General features: G+C 49.7%; 1 protein-coding gene across 2 annotated transcripts in view; it reads right to left on the bottom strand.

Moving 5' to 3' along the window:
* Positions 1-5,640, bottom strand: part of SSB (small RNA binding exonuclease protection factor La) — a 30,914-nt gene extending 25,274 nt beyond the window's left edge. For both annotated transcript variants that reach the window (XM_073633945.1, XM_073633944.1), the window contains exon 1: positions 5,488-5,640. The gene's annotated coding sequence lies outside the window, so the exon portion shown is untranslated. The remainder of the gene's footprint in view (positions 1-5,487) is intronic.
* Between the last annotated feature and the right edge of the window lie 9,582 nt (positions 5,641-15,222).

The following is a 15,222-nucleotide window of genomic DNA, read 5'->3' on the forward strand; positions in this document are numbered from 1 at the left end:
TCCTCATGCCCTCCTCCTCTGTACTCCTCATGCCCTCCTCCTCTGTACTCCTCATGCCCTCCTCCTCTGTACTCCTCATGCCCTCCTCCTCCTCCTTACTCCTCATGCCCTCCTCCTCCTCCTTACTCCTCATGCCCTCCTCCTCCTCCTTACTCCTCATGCCCTCCTCCTCCTCTGTACTCCTCATGCCCTCCTCCTCCTCTTTACTCCTCATGCTCTCCTCCCTCCTCTGTACTCCTCATGCTCTCCTCCTCCTCTGTACTCCTCATGCCCTCCTCCTCCTTCGTACTCCTCATGCCCTCCTCCTCCTCATGCCCTCCTCCGTACTCCTCATGCCCTCCTCCTTCGTACTCCTCATGCCCCCCTCCTCCTCCGTACTCCTCATGCCCTCCTCCGTACTCCTCATGCCCTCCTCTCCGTACTCCTCATGCCCTCCTCCGTACTCTCATGCCCTTCTCCTCCTCCGTACTCCTCATGCCTCCTCCTCCTCCGTACTCCTCATGCCCTCCTCCTCCTCCGTACTCCTCATGCCCTCCTCCGTACTCCTCATGCCCTCCTCCTCCTCCGTACTCCTCATGCCCGCCTCCTCCTCCGTACTCCTCATGCCCGCCTCCTCCTCCGTACTCCTCATGCCCGCCTCCTCCTCCGTACTCCCTCATGCCCGCCTCCTCCTCCGCCTCCTCCTCCGTACTCCTCATGCCCTCCTCCTCCTCCGTACTCCTCATGCCTCCTCCTCCTCCGTACTCCTCATGCCCTCGCCCTCCTCTGTACCCCTCATCCTCCGTACTCCTCATCCTCCGTACTCCTCATGCCCTCCTCCTCCTCCTCATGCCCTCCTCCTCCTCCTCCTCTGTACTCCTCATGCCCTCGCCCTCCTCATGCCCTCCTCCGTACTCCTCATGCCCTCCTCCGTACTCCTCATGCCCTCCTCCTCCTCATGCCCTCCTCCTCATGCCCTCCTCCTCCTCATGCCCTCCTCCTCCTCATGCCCTCCTCCTCCTCCTCATGCCCTCCTCCTCCTCCGTACTCCTCATGCCCTCCTTCTCCTCCCCTGTACTCCTCATCCCCTCCGTACTCATGCCCTCCTCCGTACTCCTCATGCCCTCCCCCTCCTCCTTCGTACTCCTCATGCCCTCCTCCTTACTCCTCATGCCCTCCTCCTCCTCCCTACTCCTCATGCCCTCCTCCTTCGTACTCCTCATGCCCTCCTCCTCCGTACTCCTCATGCCCTCCTCCTCCGTACTCCTCATGCCCTCCTCCTCCGTACTCTCATGCCCTCCTCCTCCTCCTCTGTACTCCTCATGCCCTCCTCCTCCTCCTCCTCCTCCTCTGTACTCCTCATGCCCTCCTCCTCCTCCTCTGTACTCCTCATGCCCTCCTCCTCCTCCTCTGTACTCCTCATGCCCTCCTCCTCCTCCCTCCTCCTCCTCCTCTGTACTCCTCATGCCCTCCTCCTCCTCTGTACTCCTCATGCCCTCCTCCTCCTCCTCTGTACTCCTCATGCCCTCCTCCTCCTCCTCTGTACTCCTCATGCCCTCCTCCTCCTCTGTACTCCTCATGCCCTCCTCCTCCTCCTCCGTACTCCTCATGCCCTCCTCCTCCTCCTCCTCTGTACTCCTCATGCCCTCCTCCTCCTCCTCTGTACTCCTCATGCCCTCCTCCTCCTCCTCTGTACTCCTCATGCCCTCCTCCTCCTCCTCCTCTGTACTCCTCATGCCCTCCTCCTCCTCCTCCTCCTCTGTACTCCTCATGCCCTCCTCCTCCTCCTCCTCCTCTGTACTCCTCATGCCCTCCTCCTCCTCCTCCTCTGTACTCCTCATGCCCTCCTCCTCCTCCTCCTCCTCTGTACTCCTCATGCCCTCCTCCTCCTCCTCTGTACTCCTCATGCCCTCCTCCTCCTCCTCTGTACTCCTCATGCTCTCCTCCTCCTCCTCCTCATGCCCTCCTCCTCCTCCGTACTCCTCATGCCCTCCTCCTCTGTACTCCTCATGCCCTCCTCCTCTGTACTCCTCATGCCCTCCTCCTCTGTACTCCTCATGCCCTCCTCCTCCTCCTCTGTACTCCCTCATGCCCTCCTCCTCCTCCTCTGTACTCCTCATGCCCTCCTCCTCCTCTGTACTCCTCATGCCCTCCTCCTCCTCTGTACTCCTCATGCCCTCCTCCTCCTCCTCCTCTGTACTCCTCATGCCCTCCTCCTCCTCCTCCTCTGTACTCCTCATGCCCTCCTCCTCCTCCTCCTCTGTACTCCTCATGCCCTCCTCCTCCTCCTCTGTACTCCTCATGCCCTCCTCCTCCTCCTCCTCTGTACTCCTCATGCCCTCCTCCTCCTCCTCCTCTGTACTCCTCATGCCCTCCTCCTCCTCCTCCTCTGTACTCCTCATGCTCTCCTCCTCCTCCTCCTCATGCCCTCCTCCTCCTCCGTACTCCTCATGCCCTCCTCCTCTGTACTCCTCATGCCCTCCTCCTCTGTACTCCTCATGCCCTCCTCCTCTGTACTCCTCATGCCCTCCTCCTCCTCCTCTGTACTCCTCATGCCCTCCTCCTCCTCCTCTGTACTCCTCATGCCCTCCTCCTCCTCTGTACTCCTCATGCCCTCCTCCTCCTCTGTACTCCTCATGCCCTCCTCCTCCTCCTCCTCTGTACTCCTCATGCCCTCCTCCTCCTCCTCCTCTGTACTCCTCATGCCTCCTCCTCCTCCTCCTCTGTACTCCTCATGCCCCCTCCTCCTCCTCTGTACTCCTCATGCCCTCCTCCTCCTCCTCCTCTGTACTCCTCATGCCCTCCTCCTCCTCCTCCTCTGTACTCCTCATGCCCTCCTCCTCCTCCTCCTCTGTACTCCTCATGCTCTCCTCCTCCTCCTCATGCCCTCCTCCTCCTCCGTACTCCTCATGCCCTCCTCCTCTGTACTCCTCATGCCCTCCTCCTCTGTACTCCTCATGCCTCCTCCTCTGTACTCCTCATGCCCTCCTCCTCCTCCTCTGTACTCCTCATGCCCTCCTCCTCCTCCTCCTCTGTACTCCTCATGCCCTCCTCCTCCTCTGTACTCCTCATGCCCTCCTCCTCCTCTGTACTCCTCATGCCCTCCTCCTCCTCCTCTGTACTCCTCATGCCCTCCTCCTCCTCCTCCTCCTCTGTACTCCTCATGCCCTCCTCCTCCTCCTCCTCCTCTGTACTCTCATGCCCTCCTCCTCCTCCTCCTCCTCCTCCTCTGTACTCCTCATGCCCTCCTCCTCCTCTGTACTCCTCATGCCCTCCTCCTCCTCCTCCTCTGTACTCCTCATGCCCTCCTCCTCCTCCTCTGTACTCCTCATGCCCTCCTCCTCCTCCTCTGTACTCCTCATGCTCTCCTCCTCCTCCTCATGCCCTCCTCCTCCTCCGTACTCCTCATGCCCTCCTCCTCTGTACTCCTCATGCCCTCCTCCTCTGTACTCCTCATGCCCTCCTCCTCTGTACTCCTCATGCCCTCCTCCTCCTCCTCTGTACTCCTCATGCCCTCCTCCTCCTCCTCTGTACTCCTCATGCCCTCCTCCTCCTCTGTACTCCTCATGCCCTCCTCCTCCTCTGTACTCCTCATGCCCTCCTCCTCCTCCTCCTCTGTACTCCTCATGCCCTCCTCCTCCTCCTCTGTACTCCTCATGCCCTCCTCCTCCTCCTCCTCTGTACTCCTCATGCCCTCCTCCTCCTCCGTACTCCTCATCCTCCGTACTCCTCATGCCCTCCTCCTCTGTACTCCTCATGCCCTCCTCCTCTGTACTCCTCATGCCCTCCTCCTCTGTACTCCTCATGCCCTCCTCCTCTGTACTCCTCATGCCCTCCTCCTCTGTACTCTCATGCCCTCCTCCTCCTCCTCCTCTGTACTCCTCATGCCCTCCTCCTCCTCTTTACTCCTCATGCTCGCCTCCTCCTCTGTACTCCTCATGCTCTCCTCCTCCTCTGTACTCCTCATGCCCTCCTCCTCCTTCGTACTCCTCATGCCCTCCTCCTCCTCATGCCCTCCTCCGTACTCCTCATGCCCTCCTCCTTCGTACTCCTCATGCCCCCCTCCTCCTCTGTACTCCTCATGCCCTCCGTACTCCTCATGCCCTCCTCCGTACTCCTCATGCCCTCCTCCGTACTCCTCATGCCCTCCTCCGTACTCCTCATGCCCTCCTCCTCCTCCGTACTCCTCATGCCCTCCTCCTCCTCCGTACTCCTCATGCCCTCCTCCGTACTCCTCATGCCCTCCTCCTCCTCCGTACTCCTCATGCCCGCCTCCTCCTCCGTACTCCTCATGCCCTCCTCCTCCTCCGTACTCCTCATGCCCGCCTCCTCCTCCGTACTCCTCATGCCCGCCTCCTCCTCCGTACTCCTCATGCCCTCCTCCTCCTCCGTACTCCTCATGCCCTCCTCCTCCTCCGTACTCCTCATCGCCCTCGCCCTCCTCTGTACTCCTCATCCTCCGTACTCCTCATCCTCCGTACTCCTCATGCCCTCCTCCTCCTCCTCTGTACTCCTCATGCCCTCCTCCTCTGTACTCCTCATGCCCTCCTCCTCCTCCTCTGTACTCCTCATGCCCTCCTCCTCCTCCTCATGCCCTCCTCCTCCTCTGTACTCCTCATGCCCTCGCCCTCCTCATGCCCTCCTCCGTACTCCTCATGCCTCCTCCTCATGCCCTCCTCCTCATGCCCTCCTCCTCATGCCCTCCTCCTCCTCCTCCTCATGCCCTCCTCCTCCTCCTCATGCCCTCCTCCTCCTCCTCATGCCCTCCTCCTCCTCCTCATGCCCTCCTCCTCCTCCTCCTCATGCCCTCCTCCTCTCATGCCCTCCTCCTCCTCCTCCTCATGCCCTCCTCCTCCTCTGTACTCCTCATGCCCTCCTCCTCCTCTGTACTCCTCATGCCCTCCTCCTCCTCATGCCCTCCTCCTCCTCCTCTGTACTCCTCATGCCCTCCTCCTCCTCCTCTGTACTCCTCATGCCCTCCTCCTCCTCCTCTGTACTCCTCATGCCCTCCTCCTCCTCCTCTGTACTCCTCATGCCCTCCTCCTCCTCCTCTGTACTCCTGCCCTCGCCCTCCTCATGCCCTCCTCCATACTCCTCATGCCCTCCTCCTCACTCCTCATGCCCGCCTCCTCCTCCATACTCCTCATCCTCATGCCCTCCTCCTCCTCCTCGTGCCCTCCTCCGTACTCCTCATGCTCTCCTTCTCATCATGTGTACTCCTCATGCCCTCCTTCTCATCATGTGTACTCCTCATGCCCTCCTCCTCCTCCATACTCCTCATGCCCTCCTCCTCCTCCATACTCCTCATGCCCTCCTCCTCCTCTGTACTCGCTCTACAGATATAAAGGTGCTCGCACACCGCCCCTCCCCCGCACACATGGAGCCGGGCACACCACGTGTATATTAAGTGACGTGTATCGGACAGTCCGGAGTCGGCCTATTAGTGTCTCGGTCGGACGCTCCCCGCACTATTCTCCCCCGTCCTGCCCGCCTCCTCCCGCTCCTCACCTGAACTCGCCGTCTTTCCTCCACACTACCACACGGCTCCGGCCGTTCTATGACGCACAGATTTAAAGGCAGTGCCGGCTCAGTACCGCCCCCTCCCCGGCATGCACTGCCCGGATGTGACGGGTCATGTGGGCGGAGCGTCCCCATGTCACTTCAGTGCATGTCATGACTCATGGTGTCTATATAGATAGACTGTCATTAGAGGATAGATCTGTGATCCTGGGAGGAGGAGGAGGAGGAGGAGGTGTGACCTCAATACTGAGCTCTACAACCTGTTCATTACATATGTTATAAAATCCGTTCCATAAATGAACCAATTATATGAAATATGTTTTGGGAACATTTCTTACGCTGTCATTCGTTTGCTCACCTTTTTACATCTGTCCGCCGCCGTCCTAATGGTCCGTACACACCATCCAAAAATTGGCCAACAGATTGTCTGTTTTTGTTTTTGTTTTGTTTTTTTGCATGCTAGTCGTATAACGGAAATGGAGCGATTACTAGAGTTACGAAGATTCGCTTAGGAAATATAAAAATTCTGAAGTGATGTCATGTGTTGTAGTGGATTTGTATTGTATCTTCGGATGACAACTGTACTGATTAACCACTTCAGCCCCGGAAGAATTTACTCCCTTCCTGACCAGTGCATTTTTGTGATTCGGCACTGCGTCGCTTTAACTGACAATTGCGTGGTCGTGCGACGTGGCTCCCAAACAAAATTGACGTCCTTTTTATCCCACAGATAGAGCTTTCTTTTGGTGGTATTTGATCGCCCTCTGCGTTTTTTATTTTGCGCTATAAACAAAAAAAATAGCGTCAATTTTGAAAAAAACACATTATTTTTTACTTTTTGCTATAATAAATATCCCCAAAAAATATTTAAAAAAACTTTTTTTTCCTCAGTTTAGGCCGATACGTATTCTTCTACATATTTTTGGTAAAAAAAAATCACAATAAGCGTGTATTGATTGGTTTGCGCAAAAGTTATAGTGTTTACAAAATAGGGGATAGTTTTATGGCATTTTTATTATTCTTTTTTTTTTTTTTAGTAGTGTTGGCGGCGAACAGCGATTTTTATCGTGACTGCGACATTATGGCGGACACATCGGACATTTTTTATACATTTTTGGGACCATTGTCATTTATACAGCAATCAGTGCTATACATATGCACTGATTTCTGTGTAAATGACAATGGCAGTGAAGGGGTTAACCGCTAGGGAGGGGTTAGGTATGTCCTGGGGAGTGTTACTAACTGTGGGGGGGGGCGTGGCTATGTGTGACACGTCACTGATCTCTGCTCCCGATGACAGGGAGCAGAGATCAGTGACACTGTCACTAGGCAGAACGGGGAGATGCTTGTTTACATTAGCATTTCCCCGTTCTTCCTCTCCGTGAGGCGATCGCGGGTATCCCTGCGGCGATCGAGTCCACAGGACCCGCGACCCAACTCACGGAGCTCCCGGCTGGCGCACGCGCGTACCGCCAGTGGTGCGCATGCAGTGGCATGGCGGCAAATTCAAAGCGATGTACGGGTACGCCCATTTGCCCAGCTATGCCATTCTGCCGACGTACATCGGCGTGCGCCGGTCGGGAACCAGTTAAAAGAAAATTATACGATCTGGTACCATACTAGAACATTTTTTGTGTTTGTCCAGTCAGATAATATCGGATGAACTGTCATGATCGGCTCTCGAAAGCTCTGTACTAACGATCCGATTATCGTACGATCGCTTCGAAAGAGGTATTTATTGTCCAATCTATGGATCGTATGTACGGACTGGGTTTACGCCACATTCAGTTGGACTGCATTAAGCGGTTATTCTGGCACAGTCTCACCAAATGGGGAATGCAAAATGCCTCTTATGTGCCACTGTGCTGGCACGGTCTGGGCCGGGACATGGGGTGGGCAGAAGGGGCAGCTGCCCTGGGCACAGCCAAGCAAGGGGGCAGAGAGTAGACACAGGGCAGTAAACCTGTTCTATGGCATGTAATAACAGTGGTGGTGGGGGGTGCAGTTCTGAATCCTTTCCCTGCTGGTATTGGGCAATGGGCACGGTGCACTAAAAAAAAAAAGTCCTGCATGCAGGCACCACAGCCTTCAGATCCTGGCAACAAAGATGCTGCTTGCAGAACTTTTGTTTTCCTGCACCGCCCCAGTGTGAAATCACTGTGGCTTTCACACTGGGGAGGCATGTGAGGTGCTTGACAGGCCTGAAAACTGTCTCAGTGTGAAAGTAGCCTAAAAAATATTCCCTATTTACTGAATGCATTAAATATTTATGTTTTGTGATATTATTCAAATTTAGCATCATGTTTGGCTTTTTTTTTTTAAATGCTAACACTGCACCAGAGAAGATAATTCTGTAAATAAATGCACACAGAAATATAGTGAAACTGTGAAAACATTCTCGCTTTCATTCACAGAGCGATCTACAGTGGAACCTCGGTTTGTGAGCAACGCAGTTAACGAGCGTTTTTCAAACCGAGCACTGTATTTCTAAAATTCTTAACTCAGTTTGCGAGTTGTCTCACAAAACGAGCAGGATTCAGGCCAAAAGCGGGGTGCAGTACCGCTTTTGGCCTGAGGTGGGGGGGGGCGCCAGAGACGAGCAGAGTCGAAAGTCACCGGATCGGCGCCATTCAGAAATACACGGAAAGGCCCAAGGACAGTTCAGCTGACCTCGGAAAGGTTCGTGAACGGAGTCTTTCCGAGGTTTGCCGAGGTCAGCCAAAGTGTCTCTCGGGCCTTTTCGGCTGTTTCCTCTGGCCGCATGCAGTATTGCATCCCATTGAAGTCAATGCTGAACTAATTATTTTTGATTCCATTGACTTCAATGGGAAAACTCGCTTTGATATGCGAGTACATTGGATTACAAGCGTACTCCTGGAACGGATTATGCTCGTAATCCGAGGTTCCATTGTACCTCTGGTGAAATGTAATATTTTATTTTCATTCCTGAGCTCAGGGCAGAACATTTTCTACACCGATGCATTGTATACTTTTAACCTCTTCCTGCCGATGACACACATATATAAATAAAGAAAAACTTTGCGAGCCACAGTGGTATGTTGCCTCAAAATGTGAAAATCACCTAGCTGCCCGCGCAGGACACGTTTCATATGCCGTGCAATGCAAAATACAAAAAAAGGATACGTTGCGCTAAGGTGAAAATTTAAATATTCAAATGCTGATGCATGTATGGTTGGCTGAAGATGCCATATGAATGGCCTGTCCCGCCACAGTAAAGACACAATAAAGAAAAATAAAAATAAATAAACAATGTGTTTCTAAAGTGCAATGTGTAAATGGTAAACTGGATGTGTACCATCCAAAAAAGAGTAGCAATTACTCAACCAATAATAGCATATATAATAGATAAAAATAAAAACTATTGGAATATATATAAACAAATATATATATAAAAAAACACATCAATCTTGCATAAGAGATACCGTGTAAGATATTATATCACAGTGACATACCATAAGTGCAAAATACAGAGAAAAGTGCCAAGTGCCACACACTGAGTTTAAATACCAAATCCAAAAATAAATAAAGCGAATAATTAATAAGTCCAATATATAAAAGTGTAAGTAGAGTCCATAAAAATCAACATGTATTGTAATACTGTGATGTATATTGTATTGCAATACTCTTAGTGCTTGGTGCTCAAAATTCCATGCTTAAGTGCCATCCAGTGACCCCCCTGGACTGCAGCTAACCGCAGAGCGTGCGACTCAGCTTTGAGACTGAGTCCAAACACACTTAAGAGCCATCCCACGGCTCAGTGATGGTATCCAGATAAACAGCTATTCAGCACCAGCTCCACAGTTGAAAATGCAGGAAAAGAAAAAAACAGCTCCTCGCCCTCCTAAGAACTTTTCTGTGCTGAGAACACACGCCCTGCATGCTCCCCGCACAGTCACTGGCAGGGACCAGAAAGCTCCCAAGGCATACTTGTGATTGGGAGCTTTCTGATCGTGTGACCTCTGTGACAGCCAATCACAGTGGTCACATAACCCAAATGCCCGCCTCTGCCTACTGATATTTAGTAGCTCCTAAAGGGTCAGGAGGTGGTGGCGGAAAGGGGTTAACCTACTGCACAGTACAGAGTTCCCCTCTGTAGTTCCCCCTGAGTTCCCCAGGTGATAAATAACAAATGTATGTCTTCTTTAGTGAATTGACTCTAACCACTTGCCGTCCGCCATATAGCAAAATGACATCGGCAAAGTGGTTTAGTTATCCTGTTCAGACGTCATATGATGTAATCAGAATAACTAGCCGGCGCACACCCGCGGGATCGCGCAGCGTGGTGACTGGTGTTTCGGTATGTCAGTCTGACACACCGCAACTCCGATCTAGGTAAAGAGTCTCTGACGGAGACTCTTTACTATGTGATCAGCCGTGTCCAATCACAGCTGATCACGATGTAAACAGGAAAAGCCGTGCATTGGCTTTTCTTCACTTGTGTCTGTCAGACGCGAGTAGAGGAGAGCCGATCGGCTTCTCCTCTGACAGGGAGGTCTGCGCTGATTGATTATCAGCGCAGCCCCCCCAAGGAACGCCACCAGGACTACCAGGGATGCCCACCACTTGTGACCACCAGGTATGGCACCCATGGCCACCAGGGATGCCAATCAGTGCCCACAATTGATGCCAATCAGTGCCCATCACTAATGCCTGCCAATCAGTGATGCCAATCAATGCCATCTATCAGTGTACATCAGTGTGCATCAGATCAGTGCCACCTATTAGCGCTGTCTATCAGTGCCTATCAGTGCCACCTTCCAGTGCCCAGCAATGTCGGCTATCAATGTCGCCTATGCGTGCCCATCAGTGCTGCCTATCAATGCGTATCAGTGCTGCTTATCAGTGCCACCTATTAGTGCCGCATATTAGTTCCCATCACCAGTGCCCATCAGTGCCACCTCATTGGTGCCCATAATTGCCACCTTATCAGTGCAGAACTTAGTAGTGCCCATCAGTGAAGGAGAAAACTTAATTATTTACAAAGTTTCATAACAGAAACAAAAAAAAACTTTTTTTCAAAATTTCCGGTCTTTTTTTATTTGTTTAGCAGAAAATGAAAAACTGCAGAGGTGATCAAATACCACCAAAAGAAAGCTCTATTTGTGGGAACAAAATTATAAAAGTTTAGTTTGGGTACAGTGTTGCATGACCGCGCAATTGTCATTCAAAGTGCGACAGCGCCGAAAGCTGAAAATTGGTCTGGGCAGGAAGGAGGGAAGTGCCCAGTATTGAAGTGGTTAATGAATTATCTCTTTTTTTTTTTTTGTGGTATTTACCTCACATTCATATATTCACATTCAATATTTTACTTTTATGAACTAAGTCTTTTATTACCTCGTGCCGAATCCTTTAGTAAATTGACCTCATGGACACTTATAAAAAAAAAAAATTTGCATTGCATTGAAAGTGCATGTACATTTGTTCTGAGTGAATCGCGCAACAGATCAATGTTGTTGTTAGGTTATAGTCTGTGCTGGTCAAATTTATTCATTTGAAATGGAAAATACTGACTTTTGCCTCTAGATGGCACTAAGTATCATAGGAATTTCCTATGTCTCTGCCTGGTGAAGTCTTGTTCAATCAACTTTCTTGATGGGACAACCATAGTGTAAATAATGACACTGCATGCAAGATGCGTGTTTTGGGCTGTTTACAGGAAAGCTCACAGAAGCATGCACTTCTGAAATGTGAAGGTGTGAATGGGGCCAAATGGTAAATCAAGTCCCTTGGTTGCTGCTTGTTCTAGATCAGAAGAGAATTCCTTACACTCTTCTTTCTGATGGGTGGATTTGGAAATATTGAGCGCTTTGTTCTGGTTTGGAAATTGTGTTTCAGTGATAAGGGTGTACATTTTTCAACATCCCTCATAAAGATGTCTGTTTATGAAGCAATGGAAAATATTCACAGCTCCATTCTCCGGCATTCACAGAGGAGATCGTTCTCCTCTAGGTGCCAGTTTATGAAGCGGTGTAGATCGATTCTCCTTTTGTGAAGTGAAGCGATCTACAAACGTTCAAACAGTGGAGAACGCCCCCATATACTGGAATCTTGTAAGACATAGCGAGATTACAGTACCAGAAATTCACCGAACCACCCGGGTATCCGTTTATTAACCGCTTGCCAACCAGCCGCCATCATTATTCTGCAGCAGGTGGGCTCAATCCTGCTAATCACCATAACTGTACGTCAGTCCCTTTAACAGCTATAGCAGGGGCGCACACTGCGCGACGGGAGGAGTTGATGAGCGACGGCCACCCGCGATCGCTCAGCACAGAGCCAGAACGGGGATCTGTCAATGTAAACAAACAGATCCCTGTTCTGTCAGGGGAGTACAGAATGAGCATTGGTTCCTAGTGATCAGGAACAGCGATCTCTCTCTGTACTCCCAGTCAGTTCCCTCCCCCCACAGTTAGAAACACCTCCCGAGGGAACACACTTAGTGTTAACCCCTTCCCTGCCAGTGTCAATTATACAGCAATCAGTGCATTTTTATAGCACTGATCGCTGTATAAATGTCACTGGTCCCCAAAAAAGTGTCTGCTGCAGTCCCGCTAAAAATCGCTGATCAACGCCATTAGTAGTAAAAAATAAGTTAATATTAAAAATGCCATAAATCTATCCCCTATTTTGTAGACGCTATAACTTTTGCGCAAACCAATCAATATACGCTTATTGCGATTTTTTTTTTACCAAAAATATGTAGAAGAATACATATTGGCCTAAACTGATGAGGAATTTTTTTTTTTTTTTTTTTTTTGTGGATTTTAATTATAGCAAAAAAGTAAAAAATAGTTTATTTTTTCAAAATTGTCACTCTTTTTTTGTTTATAGTGCAAAAAATAAAAACCGCAGAGGCGATCAAATACCACCAAAAGAAATCTCTATTTGTGGGAAAAAAAGCACGTCAATTTTGTTTGGGTACAGCGTCGCAGGACTGCGCAATTGTCAGTTAAAGCGACTCAGTACCGTATCACAAAAAATGGCCTGGTCATTAAGGGGGTAAATCTACCGGAGTGTAAGGAATTCTCTTCTGATCTAGAACAAGCAGCAACCAAGGGACTTGATTTACCATTAGGCCCCATTCACACCTTCTCATTTCAGAAGCGCATGCAGAAATTTACAGCTGTGCAATTTTACACACGTTGGCTGATGCACCGCAATACACAACAAGAAGCTCGCCAGTGTTTGCGATGGGGCCTGTTCACAACCTTTGTGTTTACCTTCCGTGCATCTTGGAAATAACAGTACAGGTGCTTTTTTTTGTGTGTGACAATGCACATTTTTAACCCTATAGACCCCTCTTTAACCCCTTGCCAACAAGCATATGCAGCCTCACTGAAGTGGTTATTCTTCTGTGGGGCTGCATATGTGCATACTTGTGTATGTGCCAATGGATACTGAGCTGTCACTGACAGTTCTGGGTCTCACACTAATGACTGAGGGCCAGGAGGACAGACTCTCAATCACATAATTGCTAGGCACGCAACCGGAAATACGTCAGTGCGGACCGGAAGTGACGTAGCGAGTATTGCTATAACGCTGTTCCCATCGCTGTTTGGCGTTTTTTTGTTTACGCTTATGTAAGCTAATTTTTTACCTTTAATAAATCCATTGGCTTTAACTTTATTACACTATTGGAGTCTTTTCAATTACCCCTATATGGAGCTTAACAGTCGGAGGAAGTGACGGCCCCCTCCCCCAGAAGGATTAGGACGCCATCACCATCACTGCACGAGAGTGACCACAGACCCATTGGAAGTACATAGGCACCCCTACTGTGGAATAGAGGCCCTGCCAAGTGGAGGAAGTGACGCCCCCCTCCCTCCGGAAGGAGTAGGACGCCATTGTCATCACTGCACCAGAGTGACCACAGACCTATTGGAAGCACACAGGCACTTTTATCGTGCCATAGAGGTGAGAGTTCTGGGAGCCCCGAGTGGGTATCCGTTACCACGAACAGTCACCAGATCACCTAGCAACGCATGTTCACCCACCAGTCACAGTTTATGTTATGTTTTGTGCTTTTACTGAGTGACTTTTATTTGATTAGCACTTTGTCACTATGATACACATGCTACATGTTTTTTAATCTGCACATATTGCTCTACCCCATTAGGGGATTGTTATTTTATTTTTCAGGTGTGTAGTTTATGCATTTATTCATTTACTTCATTTTATGTTGCGCAAAATCACTTACACAATCCATTACGATTGTGCCCTTTTTAGTTTATTAGTAGTGTAAGGTGTTCACTATTTGATTTTGCAGCATCACTAAGTATATATCACCACTATTATTTCATTTCATTATTTCACTTAGTTTTAGGTAGTAGCGCAGAAGTTTTTCTTTTTAGATTTTTTACACATAATTGCTGTGATAGCATACGATTGGCTATCACAGTGATCTGTACAGCCAGGAACCTGTACACTTTCTCCACTTGAATGGAGAAAAAGTTTGTAATTTTTTCTCTTTGCTAAAGGGGAGCAATGTAAACAAATAAATTGTGTATAAATAATAAAATAACAATAAAATAGTTATTTCAGGTTATGATCTAGGTCAGTGAATTTTATGTAAGATTTAAAAGAAATAAAATCTTTTTTTTTTTCTCTTTTTTTTTTATTCAGGCTGGGTTCACACTGGTACGGTGTGGGATTTGAACAGGAATCGCACCGCATTCCTCTTCAAATCATATGTGATTCTGCAGCAGTGTGATTTGAGCCATTCATTCTGTATGGCTCAAATTGTTCCACACAAAAAACGTGCAGGATCCTTTTTTTTTTTTTGCCGCACCAAAATCAGATTCTGCAAATCACACTGCATTTTGCAAACCCATTTTTGAGGCGTTGTTAACTTAACATACACACCCGCAGCGGTTCACATGAATCGGGTGCGATTTTGATGCGGCGTGGAAATCACACAGAATTTGCTGCAAATTCCGCACCGCATCAGTGTGAACAGGGCCTTAGTATCAGTGTCAGGCTAGATTCACACTGGTGCGGTCCGGAAACCACATGTGATTTGAACAGGAATCCCACCACATTCCTGTTCAAATCACATGCGATTCTGCAGACATGCGATTTGAGCCATTTATTCTGTATGGCTCAAATCGCACCGCATCCGCACCAAAATCGTGCAGGATCCTTTTTTTTTGCCGCACCACAATCAGATCCAATTCTGCAAATCACACTTCACTTTGTGAACCGATTTCGCGGTGTGGTTAACATACACACCCGCACCGCATTCCTCTTCAAATCATATGTGATTGCCACACCAGAATCAGATCCGATTCTGCAAATCACCCTGCGTCTTGCAAACCCATTTTCAAGGCGTTGTTAACTTAACATACACACCTGCAGTGATTCACGTGAATGGGGTGCGATTTTGATGCGGTGTGGAAATCACACAGAATTCGCTGCAAATTCCGCACCGCATCAGTGTGAACAGGGCGTTAGTATCAGCATCTGGCCCGATTCACACTAGTGCAGTCCGGAAACCGCATGCGATTTGAACAGGAATCATACTGCATTCCTGTTCAAAGCACCTACGATTTTGCAGCAGTGCGATTTGAGCCATTTATTCTGTATGGCTCAAATCGCACCGCATCCGCACCAAAATCGAGCAGGATCCTCTTTTTTGGCTGCCCCTGAATCAGATACGATTCTGCAAATCACACTTCACTTTGTGAACTGATTTCGGGGTGTGGT

The sequence above is a fragment of the Aquarana catesbeiana genome, linkage group LG06 (assembly GCF_042186555.1).
Source record: "Aquarana catesbeiana isolate 2022-GZ linkage group LG06, ASM4218655v1, whole genome shotgun sequence".
NCBI lineage: Eukaryota > Metazoa > Chordata > Amphibia > Anura > Ranidae > Aquarana > Aquarana catesbeiana.